The sequence below is a fragment of the Salvelinus sp. IW2-2015 genome, linkage group LG20 (genome assembly GCF_002910315.2).
Source record: "Salvelinus sp. IW2-2015 linkage group LG20, ASM291031v2, whole genome shotgun sequence".
In the NCBI taxonomy this organism is placed as follows: domain Eukaryota; kingdom Metazoa; phylum Chordata; class Actinopteri; order Salmoniformes; family Salmonidae; genus Salvelinus; species Salvelinus sp. IW2-2015.
Genome location: NC_036860.1, coordinates 58,964,206 through 58,983,451, shown reverse-complemented (window position 1 = coordinate 58,983,451; position 19,246 = coordinate 58,964,206). Strand labels below are relative to the sequence as shown.

Here is a 19,246-nt window from a genome sequence, read left to right as displayed (position 1 = left end):
CGTCCCAGCCCCCTGCCCCCCGTCCCCGTCCCAGCCCCCTTTCCCCCGTCCCATCCCAGCCCCCTGGCTCATGTAGCCTAGGTTATCTATCTGGGGGTAGAACAGAACAGGGCTGTCTGGTGCCCGGATGCCAGGCCCAACCTTCCCACTGCCCAAATGGGCAGAACAGAGTGGAAAAGGGGAGACTGAATGAACAACAACCGTGTCGTCTCCCTCCTGATGTTGCTCAAATGTCATAGAAATGATATGGTTGCTAATGTCAGTCTCCTGCATCTCTCACCCGACCTTCTGTCTCGAAAGGTTCTAGTGCAGATGTTCTGTTCCCAACAACTTATTCAAATGATTAGAAACACCTAAAAGTCTAAATAAAATACACCTGCTCAATTGAATTTGACATTTTAGATTGAAATCTGCAATGACTTCTTCTAGCTTGGAATACCGACATGATGCTATCATTTTTGTGTTTTTGTTTTCCTTTTTTTGTTCTGTTTTACTTGTGGTTCTGGCGACATTGTCTATCAGTCGACATCTCAAAAAATGCTGGTAAGTTATTTTCAAACAGCTCTAAGATTGATGCACTCCTTTTGATGACTTTTCTGGGGTGTTTTGGTTTATAATTTTTTTCATTTTAGCTGACTCCTTGTGCACATTTTGGGACCTTGGCCTTCTTGTTGGTCACATTTCATCCACCCACCAAACCTCCCATTGCTTCCTGGGTTAAGGTTATGATTTGGGGTGGAGGGGAGTTTGGGTAAGGATAAAGAACACTGGGATACGAACCCTCTTCTGTAGGTGTTCCTGATTTCATCTTATTGCCTGCTTATTACCGGGGCCAACATACTTCCCCTGTCTGCACCTGCTCCTGTAATGCCATACTATGACCTCACCCTGCCATCCTATAGCTTGTCACACCTTTTATCCTTGTTTTGGACTTGGGTTATCTACTTTTGCTGTTGTAATTATAATGTGCATGTTACGAAAGCTTTTTTTTTTTTTTTTTGCATTTTGGTAATATTGTCCAGACCAAATAAGAGTTGTAAATTATCTATGGGTGGACAATTTACACAGTTCCTTATTAATTGTGTAATCAGTGGAAAGCAGGAAAATCTTTGTTGTGCACTCTTCATTGGCACGTTTGTCTTTTTATTTTGTTCACTATTCTCCAGTCACATACTTTTTCCTCACCTAGAAAGTATATCTGAAGGGGGGTGAGGTCCACCCTTTTTCGTGCTACCTCTTTATTCACTGTCTGGCTGTGAACATTTTATTTAGTCTCTGATACCCACTCAACGCAAGGTCGCTAGACTAACTCCTGTCTCTGTGAGTTACAGTGATGCTCCACTACTCATCTGTGTGTTCTGTTGATAGAACTCCACTGTCTTGCTGTCTCTGTGAGTTACAGTGATGCTCCACTACTCATCTGTGTGTTCTGTTGATAGAACTCCACGCTTGTCTGTTTCTGTTGTTTTTTGTTTCTCTGTTTTTGGAATCTTGCTGCTGTCTCTGTGAGTTACAGTGATGCTCCACTACTCATCTGTGTGTTCTGTTGATAGACTCCACTGCTGCTGTCTCTGTGAGTTACAGTGATGCTCCACTACTCATCTGTGTGTTCTGTTGATGAACTCCACTGCTGCTGTCTCTGCCATGATCCTTCCTTTTCTTTTGAGTTCCTCCTTGAGTTTGTTGTTTTGTCTGCGTTTGCTTGAAATCAGCCACTACCTCTTCACAACAAACGTAGCTAACTAAATTTCATGATTTACCAGAATCACAGTTGTAGGACAGCCCAACAAACTGGCACCAAAGCACCATTTCCTGTGATGTGTTGGCAGCAGCCAATGTTCAAACGCTTCACTACTTGGCTGTTGACTCTAACGTGTCGAGCACTCTGCTCAATGCAGAAACAGCTGAGAGAGGCTTTCACATGGCTGCTACGAGGGAAGCCATTGATTCACATTTTTGGTCCAGCTTGAGTTGGCAGTTCCCTAATTGCACCTAATTATTTTAAATGAGGTGATGTAAGCTATTTGACTATTCAGTGGGAAGACAGAGTCTGTGAGATGAGATTAACATAACTTGGGTAAGCCACACACACACACACACACACACACACACACACACAGCCTCCGTCTGGAAGACAATAACAAAAGACAAGCGAGTAAATGTGAAAGGATATGTAAGCAGTGCAGTCATATAGCCCAGGCTAGCCCACTGGGGTTTCACCTGAAGTGTTAACTATAATGATCACAGTGATATTTTCCTCCCAAATCAGCTCTTTATGTTGCTGACTCTCTGGTTCTGAGCTCATTGTAGTTCTGTTTCAGTGAACCACCTCCTGATAAACGTTCCATCCCCCTGAGTCCATTCCTCCCTCTCTGGGATCTCCCATCAACCTCTCTCCCCAGAGACACACACTCATATATAGGCTACCACTGAGGAGCGGTGCTAACGCGCTGTAGGTGTGGCCATGGGCATCCACCTCCTGCTCTTGCCCAGTAGGGGGTGTTTTGTCAGGTAGAAAGTGTCATCTCAGATTCCCTTGTCTTATTCTGATTATTCTCTCTCTTTTCTCCTCTGTAGTCCACCCCTCTCCACCTGGCAGCAGGGTACAACCGGGTTAGAATAGTACAGCTCTTACTACAGCACGGTGCCGACGTACATGCAAAGGACAAAGGGTAAGTGTGTTTGTTGTTTGCCATGTGTCGTGTCCCCCCCCAATGTTTTTGAAATGTTGAGTTCACACTTCATTGACCTCCTTACCTAACTAACTGAGCTGTTCATTACACAGATATACAAAGTGTGTTTCGTATGTGAACTAATGTTGTCTATGTGTGCTTCTCACCCTCAGGGGTCTGGTGCCTCTCCATAATGCGTGTTCCTATGGTCACTACGAAGTGACAGAGCTGCTGCTGAAGGTAAGAAATGTGGCATTTCTCCTCGTGTGTACTGGCATGCCTGTTATGGTGTGGCTGTGGAGCTCAGTTGGTAGAGCATGATGCTAGCAACGCCAGGACAGTGGGTTTGATTCCTGGGACCACCCATACTTAAAATGTATGCACGCATGACTGTAAGTTGCTTTGGAAAAAAGCGTCTGTTAAATGGCATATATTATGAAAGGGAGAATCCTTTAGCTCAGAGGCTATAGAGCCCACAAATTAAACTCTGGACCACGAAGCCAGTTCCACTGCTTTTTTTTCTCCATTGTTCCCCTCAAACCATGGACTGATTTTAGCCCTGATAATCAGGTTGAACAGAAAACCAGCAGGCTCCGGACCTCGTAGGGTAAGAGTTGAATACCTCTTGTAAAGAGGGTCCTGAGAAAGCCGTTATTTTATCAGCTGTTTTCAGAGGGATTCGTAGCAGCTCTGTCACTGTCTGAAAAACCTGTCTGGGTTCCTTTGACAGAACACTCAGACTTTTTTCACTTCTTGTCTGAGTTGGTCTTTAAGTCTCAGGACTGACTGGCTAGTCTACGGGAAGCCCTCATCACTCACCTGATGTCAGGTATCACGTCAGTGCTGTGGTAACACCTGAGTCGTGACACCTTTGCTCTTATTGGACTAGTTTCAAAAAACATTTTCACCTACCTGCCACTTTCTTTCCTTTACAATATCGATTGTGTCTAACACCCCTCTCTGTTTCCTGTAGCACGGAGCGTGTGTTAATGCCATGGACTTGTGGCAGTTCACCTCTCTCCACGAAGCTGCCTCGAAGAACCGTGTGGAGGTGTGTTCTCTGCTGCTGAGCCACGGGGCTGACCCCTCCCTGGTCAACTGTCACGGGAAGAGTGCTGTGGACATGGCCCCCACCCCAGAGCTCAAAGAGAGACTCACCTGTGAGAACAGCATCTTCTCTCACACACACACTGACACACAAACACACACACTGACACACAAACACACACAATACACTCACATGCATACAAACATGGTCACACTGGCTTTATAGATTGTCCCTCCAATAAAATGTTTTGGGTTGTGTGTGTAACAATTTGGATGACATCGTCTTTCTCTCCGCCCTGTGTGTGTTCTGTAGATGAGTTTAAGGGTCACTCTCTGCTCCAGGCAGCGCGGGAGGCAGACATGGCCAAGGCCAAGAAGACCCTTGCTCTAGAGATCATCAACTTCAAACACCCACAGACCCACGAGACAGCACTGGTGAGACACACAAACACCCACACACACTACACACACCACACAGTGTTAAATGAACTCCTCTTGTGTTGCAGCACTGTTCAGTGGCCTCTCCTCACCCCAAGCGGAAGCAGGTCACAGAGCTGCTGTTACGTAAAGGTGCCAACGTCAACGAGAAGAACAAGGAGTGAGTGTCTTCCTGTTTACCTGACCTCTGTCTGACCTCATCCCCTAGTCATGACATAAGTGGTTATGTGGACTCAATCCTGTGGGTGCATGTGTGCGCTTTGTCGCTGCAGCTTCATGACTCCCCTACACGTGGCTGCTGAGAGGGCACACAATGACATCATGGAGGTGTTGCAGAAACATGGAGCAAAGGTACAGTATTCACCTCAACCATCCATCCCTTCACCCATCCTCACCCATCCATCCCTTCACCCATCCTCACCCATCCATGTTCTCCTATCTCACCATCCATGCCCTTCACCCATCTCACGCATCCATCCGCTTACCGCATCCTCAGCCATTGACCATCCTTCACCATCCCTCACCCATCATTCGCTTTCTCCTATCCTCACCCATACGCATCTTCAGCGCCATCCATCCCTTCACCATCCTCAACCATCGCATCCGCATTCAGCCCACTCCTCACCCATCCATCGCTCTTACCCATCCTCACCCATCCATCGCTTCTCATATCTCATATCCCTTCACCCATCCATCACCACCCATCCCTCACCCATCTCCCTCATCATCCTCACCCATCCTCACGCATCCATCCTTCTCCTATCCTACCACATCCATCCCTTCACCCCCATTTTTCCCTCACTATCCTCCCTTCTCCTATCTGCACCCATCCATCCCTCACCGATCTTCACCATCTTCACCCATCCATCCCTTCATCATCCTCACCATCCATCCTTCACCATCCTCACCCATCATCGCCTTCTCATATCTCACCATCCATCCTTTCACCCATCTCACCATCCATCCCTCACATCCATCCTTCACCCATCCTCACCCATCACCTTCTCCTATCTCACCCATCCATCCTATCCCATCTTCACCCATCCTCTACATCCCTCCGTCTAGGCCTACCTCACCATCCATCTCCTCTCACCCATCTTCACGCCATCATCCTTCATGCTCTGCCTCTATCCTCACATCCTCCCTTGCACCCATCCCCCTCACTTCATCCATGCCCTTCCCGACCCACTGCACCTTCACCCATCCTCAGCCCATCTCCTTCACCCATCATCCTTCCACCCATCCTCACGCCATCCAGCATCCCTTCTCGCTATCCTCAAACCCATCCATCCTTCACGCCATCTTTCAAGCCATCCATCCCTTTACATCCATCCCGTAGGCCATCATCACCCATCCATGCCTTCTCGCTATCGCACGCCAGCATCCTTGCATCCATTACCGCTTTCCTAAATCCTCACCCTCCATCCTTCACTCCATTGTTTCACCCATCCATGCCATTACCATGCCATCTTCACCATGCCTCAGCATCCATCCTTCACCGCATCCTCAGCCATCCATCCCTTTCACCTCGCATGACATCCTTCAGCCAGATCGCATTCAGCCATGCCTCACCATTGCATGTCCTTGCACCCATCCTCAGCCATACATCCTTCAGCCATCCATTCCTTCACCCATACCTCAGCCATACATCCCTTCGAGGCCATACGATCCTTCAGGCGCATGCCTCAGTCATCCATACTTCACCGCATCCTCAGCCACCCATCTTCCCAGCCATCCTCAGTCATCATCACTTCACCCATCTTCAGGCACCCATCTTTCAGGCCATCCTCGAGGCCATACATCGCCTTCAGGCCATCCAAAGTAACCAGCAGCACGTGCCTGACGTGGCCTGCCTGGGCTGGCTGAGCAGGTTAACACAGTCCGAGCGTGCCTAGTAGTGGAGTTTTGCTGCTGCGCTCAGATCAGTGTGTCTGTGGGGAGCAGGGCTGTGCTGTGTTGTCTAAGCAGACGCTCCCCTTTCATTGGAGTTGAATCAAATGAGGACATCCCAGGAGCTAAGAGAAACGGAGACGGTGCTGATAAATAAAAATCTGTCAGCGAAGCAAACTTAGACATCATGCTCTTATAGACACATTTACATATGCAGTAGACCTCCCAAAAAACGCTCACTCACAACACACACACACACACACACACACACACACACACACACAAAATGGATGTGCACGCAAACACACTCCCAGTTCCTGCTCGGGGCTGATAGTCTCTGAAGAGCTCTAGCAGCCTTAGGGCTCAGCTGGGGAAAATTCACTCACAGCACAGCTCAATCCCCACAACCCCTCTCCTCACTCATTCCCTGTCTCCCAGATGAATGCACTGGACACCCTGGGGCAGACAGCCCTGCACCGTGCTGCCATGGCAGGACACCTCCAGACCTGCAGACTGCTGCTGAGCTACGGCGCAGACGCCTCCATCCTCTCACTACAGGGATTCACCGCCTCACAGATGGGCAACGAGGCCGTGCAGCAGATACTCAGTGGTACGGAGAGACAACAGAGAGAGGAGAGAGACAGCAAGAGAGAGAATACATGTGTGTGCCTGACAGCTCTGAATATGTGTGGGTCAGTGGAGGCTGCTGAGGGGAGGACTGCTCATAATAATGGCTGGAAAGGAACTAATGGAATGGCATCAAACACATAGAACCCACATGTTTGATGTATTTGATACCATTCCACTGATTTCTCCAGTTATTACCACTAGCCTGTCCTCCCCAATTATGGTGCCACCAACCTCCTGTGGTGTGGGTTTGTGTTTATTTACCTTTATCTCCTCTCCATTCTATTCAGACAGTCTTTGTCGGTTCCATCGCTGTGTCTTCCATGGAAAGCGACTGTGCAGTGACAGAGTGACCTTTCTGCTGGCTGGGGTTGTGTTACACTGAGACAATGGTTGGTGATCATGTGATGTTCTTTTTTCTTGCCCAGAAAATGTACCAGTGAGGAACTCTGATGTAGATTATCAACTCCTGGAGGCAGCTAAAGCTGGTGATCTGGACACTGTGAAGGTAGGATTCTCATTTAAGTGTGTGTGCGTGCGTCTGTGTGGTCCTTACTCGCTGGCATAGCTAGCTGACTCACAAGAAAAAGAAGACTAATACACGACATGCACAAGACCCAATTTTCTACTACTCTTTACCTTGGTATGTGAACTCACTGGACTGCATCACCTTCAACTCCCAACCTGCACTCAGGGGTAGACGTAACATAGTAAATGTACATCTGGGACACTCCATTAGTATGAAATGTTACGTTTCTTATGGTATGTATTCATTTATGGATGTCCGTCATCATTTCGTATATGTTAAGAATTGCCAATCGTACAATATGTTACCAATTATTTTGTATTTTATGAATTACAATTCTTTTGATATGTTACAAATTATGTTACAAATTATGATATGTTACAAATACAAAGCTTGGTGGCTATTGTTAGCTAGGCTAGGGGTTAGGATTTATGGTTAGGATTTATGGTTAGGGGTAAGGTTAAGAGTTAGGTTAAAGGGTTAAGGGAAGGGTTGGCTAACATGCTAAGTAGTTGCAATGTAGCTAAAAAGTAGTAAGTATTTGCATTAGCTTAAATGCTAATGTTGTCTGTGATAAGTTTTGAACGCGCAACCTTTGGGTTGATACCCCACTTTTGTTTTTGCCTTAGGTAACCTTCAGTCATATGCAACCACACCAAACATAACATACTGACTGTATCATACTAATTTGAGTGTCCCGGATTTGTGTTTACTATGTTACGTCTAGTCTATGAGACCAGGCTGCAACTCAAGATATTGTGAGAATGTTTTGAAAACGTCCCATTTTCACCTCGGCTGCTTTTTCAGGTTTGATTTGATCTGCCTGTGCTGCTGTTAACTGAATGTTAGAATGAAACTGAGTGTGTTTCTCTTTTTCCACTCTCTCTCACTCTCTCTGCAGACTGCCTGTGCTGCTGTCGGAATGTAAACGGTTCTCTCTCTCTCTCCTTGCAGTCATTGTGCTCTCCACAGAATGTGAATTGTCGGGACCTGGAGGGTCGTCACTCCACTCCGCTGCACTTCGCCGCCGGCTACAACCGTGTGGCGGGAGTGGAGTACCTGCTGCATCATGGGGCCGACGTCCACGCTAAAGACAAGGGGTGAGTCTTTGGCTGGCTTGATGGCTAGCTGGCTGACTGACTGTCTGGCTGGCTGGTTGGCTGCCTGGCTGACTGACTATCTGGCTGGCTGGTTGGCTGCCTGGCTGACTGACTGACTATCTATCTGTCTACTGACTATCTATCTGTCTATCTCTCTGGCTTGATGGCTGACTGACTATCTATCTGTCTGGCTGGCTTACTGTCTGTCTGGATGGTTGGTTTGCTGGCTGGCTGGCTGGCTATCGGTCTTTCTTTCTCTCTCCCTATCTGTCTGTGTGTCGCTGTCTATTAGCTCAGAAATCTGCATGTGTCTGTCTATCTCCTATCTCTACAGTGCTTTCATCTTCTCTGCTCCACTACTCCCCTGATGATATAGAATGTTATGTCTGTCTATGGTAGAAAATGACAAGATTATGTTGTAAAATGCTGTTTGTGCATCGAATAAGGATTCTCAGTACTCTCTCGTCTGTGTGGGCTGAGTTGGGCCTCTGGGGCTTGGCGCTGGCAATTGATTTATGATGGCTTGGTGATAAAAGCTACAGCCTGCATTCCATAGACTGAGTTGGTGTTTGTGTACTATGAGGTACCAGGGAGGAGATGTCTCTGGTCTGGATAGCTGATAACAATAACTTTGTCTTGAGGGCTAAACCCTGGATTCTATACAATGACAACAGTCTTCAAGGCAGAAACTATCTGATGTGAATTATTCATTTCTTTAATACAAATCCTAACCTTTTGACCCATTCCACACATCTGTTGTTTGTCACGTATTCAGGAGCATGTGTCTTAACTATAAAATGCTGTGGCTCAGTTCTGCTCATTGGGTTCTCAGCGATCACCTCCGGGTGATTGTTGACCAGCTCCATTATTGCAATAATTAATCGATATTAAAGTATGATTGTTCGAAGAAATAACAAAGTCTCTCTCACTTGGTTACAATGTACCACGACGTGTTCTGTAGTGTGCCCTCTGGCTACATCTCTAATATTAGACCCTAGACATTACAGAGTAGGAGGAGGCTCATCTTCTAACTCTCTCTCTCTCTCCTTCTGTCTCTCTCTCTCTCTCCGCCCTTCTGACTCTCAGTCTCTCTCTCTCTCTCTCTCCCTTCGTGCTTTCTGACTCTCTCTCTCTCTCTCTCTCTCCCCCTTTTCTGACTCTCTCTCTCTCTCTCTCTCTCTCTCTCCTCTCTCTCTCTCTCTCCCTCTGACCTCTCTCTCTCTCTCTCTCTCTCTCTCTCTCTTCTCTCTCTCTCTCTCTCTCTCCTCTCTCTCTCTCTCTCTCCTTTCTTCTTTCTTCCTCTCTCTCTTCTCTTTTGGTCTCCTCATCTCTCTCTCTTCTCTCGCCCTTCTCTCTCTCCGCCCTTCTTCTCTCTCTTTCTCTTTCCCTCTCTCTGCCTCCCTACGTACTTTGTCTCGTCTCTCTCCCTCCCCTCCGGACTCTCTCTCTCTCCCTCCCCTCCGGACTCTTCTCCCCCCTTCTGTCTCTCTCTCTCCTCTTCTCTCTCCCTTCCATGACTCTCTCTCTCACCTAGCTCTCTGACTCTCTTCTGCCCTCTGACTCTCTTCTGCTCTGCCTCCCCCTTCTGACTTCGTCTCTCTCTCTCCCTCGCTCCCCTCCTGACTTTGTCTTCTCTCTCTCTCTCCCTCCTTCTGTCTTCTCTCTCTCTCTCCCCCTTTGTCTCTCTCTCCCCTTCTGTCTCTCTCTCCCCCTTCTGTCTTCTCTCCTCCTCCGACGTCCCACCCTTCTCTCCCGACTGTTCTTCTCTCCCCTTTTTCTCCCTCTCCCTCTACTCGCTCTCTCCCTTCTGATCTCCCTCCCCCTTCTGCTCTCGTCCTCGTCCCCCTCTTCTAGCTCTCTCATCCTCCCCGCCGTTCTGGACTCTCTTCTCTCCCCCTTCTGACTTCTCTGCCTCTCTCTCCTGGCTCCTCTGAACCGCCCTTCTATCTCATCCCTCTCGTCTCTCTCCCCCCGCTCCTGACCTCGCTCGTCTTCCCCCTGACCTCTTCCCGTCCCCGCTTCTGCCCTCTCGTCTCTCCCTTCTGAACTCCGTCTGCTCTCTCCCCCTTCTGGACATTCTCCCTCTTTGCCTGCTCGTCACCGCTTCTTGACTCTGCGTCTCTTCTACCTCCCCTTCTGATCTTGCTCTCTCTCCCCACGCCTTCTGACTCTTTGGCTCTATACTCCGGCCCTGTTGTCTGAACTCTTTCTCCTCTCCCCACCACTTCTCTCCCGCTCTCTCCTTGCTCCTCCCCCCTCCACTCTGACTTCTTTCACTGTCCTCTTCTCTGCTCAGACCTTCTTTGCCTCCTCCCCCTCGAACTTTGTCTTCCCTCCTCGCCGATGACTTTGGGTCTTCCGATCACTCTTCGACTCTCTCTCCTCTCTCCCTCTCTCCTCTTCTGCTCCTTCTGACCCTCCTCTGCCTTTCCTCCTCCTCTCCTCTCCCTTCTACCTCTGCTCTCTCTCTCCTCCACCCTGACTCTTTCTCTCCTCCTCTCCTCTTCTGACTTTCTGTCCTCTCTTGCTCTCCACCATCTCGACTTTGTCTCTTCTCCCTCTCTGTGGTCTCCTCCTTCTTACCTCTTTCTGATTTGTCTCTCTCTTCTCACTTCCCCCCCTGTTCTGACTTTGGTCTCATCTCTCTTCCCTCCCCTCTTCTGCATTTGTTCCTTTCCTCTCTATGTCCCCCCGCTTCTTCTTCCTCTTTCTCCCTCCTGACTTGCTCTCTCTCCTCCTCCCCCTTGCCTGACCTTTGTCTCCTCCCCTCTCTCCCCCTTCTGAACTTTGTCTCTCTCATTCCTCTCCTCGTCTTCTGACTTGTCTCTCTCTCACTCCCCTTCTCGACTTTTGTCTGCTCCTCTCCCCGTCCTCTCCCCTTCTCTGAACTGTTGTCTCTCTCACCTCTCTCCTCCCCCCCCTTGCTGACTTTGTCTCTCTCTTCCTCCCCTTCTGACTTTGTCCTCCTCCTCTCTCCCGCTCCCCCTGTGCTGACTTTGTCTCTCTCCTCTCCTCCCCCTCCTGACTTGCTCTCCTCATCTCTCTCTCCCGCCTCTGACTTTGTCCTCTCTCTCCCCCCCCTTCTGACTTTGTCTTCTCTCTCTCCTTCTTCGTACTCTCTCGCTCTACTACTCCCCTCTTCTGACTTTGTTCTCTCTCTCCCTCCCCTTCTGACTTTGTCTCTCTCTCTCCCTTCTTCTGACTTTGTTCTCTCTCGTCTTCTCCCCTCCCTCTGACTTTGTCTCTCTCTTCTTCTCTCCGATCCCTCCTCGACCTTTGTCCTCTCTCCTCCCTCCCCCCTTCTGACTTTCTCCTCTCTCTCCCCCCTCTCGACTTGTCTCTCTCTCTCCTTCCCTCCTCCCCCTTCTGACTTTTGTCCTCTCTCTCTCCCCTTCTGACTTTGTCTCTCTTTCCCTCCCCTCTCGACTTTTGTCTCTCTCTCTCTCCCCCTCTCTCCTACTCCTCCTGTTGTCTCTCTCTCCCCCCCTTCTGACTTTGTCTCTCTCTGTTCCTCCTCCCCTCTCGAACTTTGTCTCTCTTCTCCCCCCTCTCGACTTTGTCTCTCCTCTCCCTCCCTCCTGACTTTCGTCTCTCTCGATCTCCTCCTTCCTGACTTTGTGTTCTCTCTCACTCCCCCCTCACTTTTGACTTTGTTCTCTCTCCTCCCTTCTCCTGACTTTGTCTCTCTCCTCCGCCTTGCTGACTTTGTCTCTTCTCCTCTCCTCTCCCCCCCCCCTGACTTTCTCTGTCTCCCCTTCCACTTGCCCTCTCCCTCCCTCTGCACTTGTGTCTCCCTCCTTCCGCTCCCTCACCCTGACTTTGTCTCTCTTCCCCTTCTGACTTTTTCTCTCTCTCCTTCCGACCCTTTACTGACTTTGTCTCTCTCTCCCCCCCTTCTTGACTTGTCTCTCTTCTCCCTCCTGACTTTGTCTCTCTCTCCCCCCCTTCTGACTTTCATCTTCTCTCCTCTCCCTCCTCCTGACTTTGTCCTCTCTACGTCTTTCTCCCCCCTTCTGACTTTGTCTCTCTCATCTCTCTCCTCTCTTCCTCTGACTATTGTTCCCTCTCTCTCTCCTCCCCCTCCTCATGACTTTGGTCTCGTCTCTCTCTCTCTCCCCCTTCTGACTTTGGTCTCTCGTTTCTCCTCTCTCCTCTTCCCCCTTCTGACTTTTGTTCTCTCTCTCTCTCTTCTCCCCCCTCTGCTGACTTTTCTCTCTCTCTCGCTCTCCCCCTTCCTGCACTTTCCCTCTCTCTCTCCTCCCCCTTTCTGCTTTGTCTCTCTCCTCCCCCTCTCTCGAAACTTTCTCCTGTCCTCTCTCTTCCGCCCACTCCCTGACTTTCTCTCTCTCTCCCTCCCCTCCTTGACTTTCTCTCCTCTCTCTCCCCCCTTCTGACTTTGTCTTCTCTCCCCCTCTGACTGGCTCCTCTCTTCCCCCCCTCTGACTTTGTCTCTCTCTCCCCTCTGACTTTGTCTTCTCCTCCCCCCTCCTGACGTTTCTCTCTTCTCCTCCCCTCTCTGCCTTTGTCTTCTCTCTCTCTCTCCCCCTTTCTAGACTTTTGTCTTCTCCCCCTTCTGACTTTGTCTCTCTTCCACGCCCCCTCCCCTCCTGACTTTGTCTCTCCTCCTCCCTCCTCCTCACTCTCTGACTTTGTTCTCCTCTTTCCCCTTGACCCTTTGCTCTCTCTCCCACCTCCCCTCCTGACTTTGTTCTCTCTCTCCCCCCTTACTGCCGACCTTTCTCTCTCTCTCCCTCCCCTCCTGACTTTTCTCTCTCTCTCCCCCCTTCTGACTTTGTCTCTCTCTCACTCCCCTCCTGACTTTGTCTCTCCTCTCTCCCCCCTTCTACTTTCTCTCTCTCTCCCCTTCGCCACTCCTGATTTCTCTCTCTCTCTCCCCTTCTGACTTTGTTTCTCTCCCCTTTGACTTTGTCCTCTCTACTCCCCCTCTGACTTTGTTCTCTCTCCTCCCCTCCTGCTGACTTTGTCTCCTCTCCCTCCCCTCCTGACTGTTGTCTCCTCTCTCTCCCCCCTTCTGACGTTTCCTCTTCTCTTCTTCTCTCCCCTTCTGACTTTGTCTCTCTCTCTCCTCTCCCCACTTCTGACTTTGTCTCTCCTCTGACTCTCTCTCCCCCCCTTCTGACTTTCTCTCTCTCTTCCTCCCCTCTGACTTTCCTTCTCTCTCCCCCCTTCTGACTTTGTCTCTCTCTCCCCCCCTTCTGACTTTTCGTCTCCTCTCCCCTTCTCTGACTTTGTCTCTCTCTCTCCCCTTCTGATTTGTCTCCTCTCTCCTCCGCCCTTCTCACTGCCCTTTCCTGACTTTCTCTCCCCTTCCTGACTCTTCCGCCTGCCTCTCTCTCCCCCTTCTGACTTTGTCTCTCTCCTCCCCCTTCTGACTTTGTCTCTCTCCTTCCCCTTCTGACTTTGCTCTCTCTCTCCCTCCCCTCCTGACTTTGTTCTCTCTCTCCTCCCCCCCTTCTGACTTTGTTCTCTCGTCCCCCCTTCTGACTCTCTTCCTCCCCCTTCTGACTTTCTCCCTCTCTCTCTCTCCCCCTTCTGACTTTGTCTCTCTCTCGCTCCCCTTCTGACTTTGTCTCTCTCTCCCCCTTCTGACTTCTCTCTCTCTTCCTTCCTCCCTCCTGACTTTCTCTCTCTCTCTCCCCCCTTCTGACTTTGCTTCTCTCCCCCTTCTGACTTGTCTCCTCTCCCTCTGACTTTGTCTCTCTCTCCCCCTTCTGACTTTGTTTCTCTCTCTCCTCTCCCCTTCTGACTTTGTCTCTCTCTCTCCCCCCTTCTGACTTTCTCTCTCTCTCCCTCCCCTCCTGACTTTCTCTCTCTCTCCCCCCTTCTGACTTTGTCTCCCTCTCTCTGCCCCCCATCTGTCTCCATTCTCTCTCTCCATCGATGTATCTCTTCTCTCCGTCTCTTTCAATCCATCTCTTTCTCTCTGTCTCTCTCTGCAGAGGTCTGGTGCCCCTCCAACGCCTGTTCCTATGGTCACTATGAGGTGGCTGAGTTGCTGGTGAGACATGGGCATCGTGAACGTGGCAGACCTGTGGAAGTTCACTCCTCTTCACGAGGCTGCAGCCAAGGGCAAATACGAGATCTGCAAGCTGCTCCTCAAGGTACTGTACACCACTGAACTCAGGCCTGTGGGACTCTACAACAGAGTTTTGTCATTCAAAATATCTCTGGAGGCTATCACGCGTTCTCAACCCCTGTCCCTGTCTCTGTCTCTCTGCGTCTGTGTCTCGCTGTCTCTCTTTGTTTTGAGGGCTTTTGGCATGGGAAACATAAGTTACATTTTCAAAGCAAGTGAAGTAGATAATCAACAATACAAATGAACAGTAACATTGCACTCACAAAAGTTCCAAAAGATAAAGACATTTCCAATGTCATTATGTGCAAATAGTTACAGTAAATGGGAAAATAAATAACATAAATATGGGTTGTATTTACAATGGTGTTTGTTCTTCACTGGTTGACCTTTTCTCGTGTCAACAGGTCACAAATCTTGCTGCTGTGATGGCACACTGGTATTTCACCCAGTAGATATGGGAGTTTATAAAAGATTGGGTTTGTTTTCAAATTCTTTTATGGGTCTGTGTAATCTGAGGGAAATATGTGTCTCTAATATGGTTATACATTTGGCAGGAGGTTAGGAAGTGCAGCTCAGTTTCCACCTCATTTTGTGGGCAGTGTGCTCTTGAGAGCGAGGTCTGCCTACGGCGGCTTTTCTCAATAGCAAAGCCATGCTCACTGAGTTTGTACATAGTCAAAGCTTTCCTTAACTTTGGGTCAGTCACAGTGGTCAGGTATTCTGCCACTGTGTACTCTCTGTTCAGGGCCAAATAGCATTCTAGTTTGCTGTAGTTATCTTTTTGTATTTTCATGATTTGGTTGGGTCTAATTGTGTTGCTGTCCTGGGGTTCTGTGGGGTCTGTTTGTGTTTGTGAACAGAGCCCCAGGACCAGCTTGCTTAGGGGACTCTTCTCCAGGTTCATCTCTCTGTAGGAGATGGCTTTGTTCTGGAAGGTTTGGGTCTCTCTCTCCTTAAATACCTTTTACAGAGAGGTACTGTAGAAAGTCATAACAGTTTAGTCATTTAATTTTATCACATGCTGAAGCCCATTGGTAGTTAAAGACTGTTTATTACGGCTGAATAATAGACAGGAAAAACACTTGTATTTTATGGCTTATTTTCATTACACCTCCGGTCATGATTTGATCACTGGAGAGAGCAGGATGTGTAATGTTTTCCTTCTCATCGGCGTTAAGCAGGGCCAGTTTATGTGACTTATAAAATATGTGAAACGTGCATCTGAGCTGTAAACTGGGGAGTTATTTTTGATTGCATTAGCATATAAAAACGCTAAGAGCTGCTTGAGCATCTAACTTCCCACCTCATAGTTAGAGGGGAGAAGTGTTTCATTAAACTTGATGCACATCATAAGAATAACCCTGCTGAATAAATTACTTTTTTTTAGATTCTGAGTTATTTCAGAAGTTCTTATCACACGCTTTCTCAACCCGTCTCCCTCTGTTTCTCACTTTGGCATTTAAGAAACCAGCCACCATGTGTTCACCAGCCCATATTCACTGCAGCAGCCAAGAGGCACATATTTCCTAGGTTTCATGTCAATTAAAGCTATACTCACTGCTGTCCCTTAGCAGTACATGACAAGCCTCTCTGCTCTGGTGGTTCCCTCAGCATGGGGCGGACCCGACCAAGAAGAACCGTGACGGCAACACTCCTCTGGACATGGTGAAGGAGGGGGACACGGACATCCAGGACCTGCTGAGAGGAGACGCTGCCCTGCTGGACGCTGCGAAGAAGGGCTGTCTGGCCCGCGTCCAGAAACTCTGCAGCCCAGAGAACATCAACTGTAGAGACACACAGGGACGCAACTCCACCCCCCTGCACCTTGCAGGTAAGAATGGCCACCAAGACATAGCCAGGGGTACATACAGACGTGACCCACCCAGTTTGACTTCTGTTGCTAAATATCAAGTTCTGTTGACAAATAACAGTGTTAGTTATACTTGTCAGAAGGGCCAGATTTGATGAATTGTTAAATGACTTACCATGTAGAGAGTCCACTCAGTGTCCTGAGTAACTGGCTGAAGTAGGTCTGCAATCTAATGTAATCTCATGGACCCACTGTGTTTACAAGCTGAAGCTAGGTGTGATTGTAGACTCCCCCAGTGTGCCCAGATGGTCGGGCTGTGGGGCCAGTCTGCCCTCCCTGTGTCTGTGTGAAGCTGGGAGGCTGTGGCTCATTGGATGGGGGACAACAGATGTGTGAAAGGAACTAACAGTCACTGTAGGGAATAGGGAACAGCACCGGCCTGGGACAACAGCTGACCTGACAACTCACACCACACCATGTTTCACTACAATATAAAGAGAAATCGGTAGTGCTCTGTCAACAGCACTAAGTGCATATTATCGGATGTATTAGGTTACAAAATCCGACTTTTTGGATATAATGTTAATAATATGGTGGAGAAAGACCCCACTGAACGATTCAGAACATGAACAATCATATTTGTCTTGGTAAAATGTTTTTTATAACATAAGGATGAGATGTGAAATGGCGTCACTAAAGAGCGTTTTCACCCAGTCTGGGTAGAGTGGATGGACACCCTACAGTATGACCTCTCTAGGTGGCGGAGGAGCAGCGTAGACTCCCCTCATCTCACACACGCGCAATCTATCTTTTATTTATTTATTTTATTTATTTAACCTTTATTTAACTAGGCAAGTCAGTTAAGAACAAATTCTTATTTACATGATTGCCTACCCCGGTCAAACCCTCCCCTAACCCGGACGACGCTGTGAGCCGCCCTATGGGACTAAGGATCACGGCCGGTTGTGATACAGCCCGGGATCAAACCCGGGTCTGTAGTGACACCTCTAGCAGTGCCTTAGACCGCTGCGCCACTCCATTTCTACCACAGCTTGTTTTCACAGTGAACCTTCAGACAGCACAGGAGAGGATGGGATGAATGGTGACTCAGTGGTTCCAGCTTGTATGGCTCCCTGCACTAACTGTCTTTTTTATTCAGACATTTGGAACAACACAAATAAATAATCATAACATTTAAAACTCTATAAATATGAATACAAAAATAAGACTCATAAATATCAAAAAGAAGGAACAAAGACCAATAGAAACAAATTGTAGTATTTAAAAAAAAAAGAGAATCAAATTATTACACTATTACCCTATTGCTAACAGAAAACACAAAACTAATTTGCACAAATCCTATATCACACAAATACACAAATAGAATAACACACTTATAAAGAAGAGAACATGATTATTGCACTTCGAACAAGAAACACACAAACTAAATTGCACAACTAATTGCATTAGTACTGTACAAAGTTACAGGTGCGCTATTTGATAGATTCCTCTGCTCCCCCTACCTCGGGCTTCCAGTGGGGAGACCTGAGGTCAATAATGAGTGTTGATTAGACTAAGTCCTGGAGGGGAGAGGAGCAGAGGAGTAATGTGGGGGAGGGGGGTGCAGAGGGACAGAGAGGAGCGGTGCAGAGGGGAGCGGTGCGGAGACAGAGAGGAGCGTGCAGAGGGACGAGAGGAGCGGGAGAGGGACAGAGAGGAGCGGTGCAGAGGGACAAGAGGAGGTGCAGAGGACAGAGAGGAGCGGTGCGGAGGGACAGAGAGGAGCGGTGCAGAGGGACAGAGAGGAGCGGTGCAGAGGGGAGCGGTGCGGAGGGACAGAGGGGAGCGGTGCGGAGGGACAGAGGGGAGCGGTGCAGAGGGACAGAGAGGAGCGGTACAGAGGGGGGCGGTGCGGAGGGGACCAGAGGGGAGCGGTGCAGAGGGACAGAGGGGAGCGGTGCGGAGGGAACCAGAGGGGGGCAGAGGGGCTCAGGGTGGAGAAGAGAGAAGAATAGCAGTGTGCTCACTGTCCAGAGGCCTCATCACACAACGGCAGAACTGTATTTTTTTCTCTTTCTGCTCAATTTCTTACACAATAAATTGCTGCAGTGGCATAGGGTCACCCCTGCTATGAAGCTGAGCTAGTTTAAGACCTTGAAAGAATAGTGAAAAGAAAAGAGAGAGAAAGAGGCGGAGAGGGATTGAGATGGAACACCAGACACATGGTGCCACGCTAGAATGTGAGGACTAAAGACACCATGTTGCACAGTTTTCATGGTAATACATATGAGCACATTTGTGTCTGTATTAACCCATTGTGTGTTTGCGTCCCCCCCCCCCCCACCACCAGCTGGCTACAATAACCTGGAGGTAGCAGAATACCTGCTGGAGCATGGAGCTGATGTCAACGCCCAGGACAAGGGGGGTCTCATCCCCCTTCACAACGCTGCCTCTTATGGGGTGAGTAACTCACCTCCTCCCTCTCTTCTCCATCCCATTGAGCCCAACAAGTATTGACTACTTTATTATTTCTAACGCCAGAATAGTTTACTGAGCCAATCAGAGCTCCTCTCTACTCCTGTTTCCCCACATGGCCTCTCTGTGCTTCCTCCTTATGACAAACACAATTCGTTGTGTTCCTGAGTGTGAGGCATTGTGGCGTGTGTGTAAATGGTGTGATGTAGAGGTCCCGCCAAGGCTGAAGGAGCTCATAAAGTTTTCATATAACACTACATTTCATAATTCATTTAGTAGGGAACCCTGGCGCCGCCTAGTGAGGGAGACTTAGTGGAAACACTGGCTGATATGGAGATGATACTGAGTGGTCACAGAGGAGTTGAGAGAGACAGAGCACAGCATCACTGACAGTAAACACTATCTAGTCTATAGTAAATCAAATAGGCCAAGTAACTGTTCAAGCCACAACCAAACTCTCTCCCAACCTAACCAAACTCTCTCCCAACCCAACCAAACTCTCTCCCAACCCAACCAAACTCTCTCCCAACCCAACCAAACTCTCTCCCAACCCAACCAAACTCT

General features: G+C 48.8%; 2 pseudogenes; one reads left to right on the top strand and one right to left on the bottom strand.

Annotated features, from left to right (window-relative positions):
* Positions 1–19,246, bottom strand: part of LOC111980224 (uncharacterized) — a 401,020-nt pseudogene that overhangs the window by 269,924 nt on the left and 111,850 nt on the right.
* LOC111981611 (poly [ADP-ribose] polymerase tankyrase-1-like) overlaps positions 1–19,246 on the top strand; it is a 145,886-nt pseudogene that overhangs the window by 105,077 nt on the left and 21,563 nt on the right.